At 62.8% G+C, this 269-nt stretch overlaps 1 protein-coding gene across 1 annotated transcript in view; it reads left to right on the top strand.

The window, feature by feature from the left end:
- The window catches only part of LOC104495382 (protocadherin gamma-C3-like), a gene marked incomplete at both ends in the record, with an annotated part of 8,686 nt that overhangs the window by 6,184 nt on the left and 2,233 nt on the right, over positions 1–269 (top strand). The window lies entirely within an intron of this gene.

Below are 269 nucleotides of genomic sequence, written 5' to 3'. Positions count from 1 at the left end.
AGCCTCAGCCTCCAGCGACCCGCCTGGAAATGGCAAGTACTGAGTTTGTTTTCACTCTGCGGCTGGGGCTGGGTCTCTGGGCAGATCCGCTACTCAGTGGTTGAGGAGTCGGAAGTGGGAACTGTGGTGGGGAATGTGGCCCGGGACCTGGGCTTGAAGGTGGAGGAGCTGCCAGCTCGCAGGTTGCGCCTGGGCTCTGAGGAGAGCCTGCACCACTTTGCCGTGCGCCTGGACAGTGGAGAGCTGGTGGTGAGCCAGCAGCTGGATCG

The sequence above is a fragment of the Buceros rhinoceros genome, unplaced genomic scaffold (assembly GCF_000710305.1).
Source record: "Buceros rhinoceros silvestris isolate BGI_N320 unplaced genomic scaffold, ASM71030v1 scaffold27520, whole genome shotgun sequence".
NCBI lineage: Eukaryota > Metazoa > Chordata > Aves > Bucerotiformes > Bucerotidae > Buceros > Buceros rhinoceros.
This window is presented reverse-complemented; position numbering and strand designations above follow the sequence as displayed.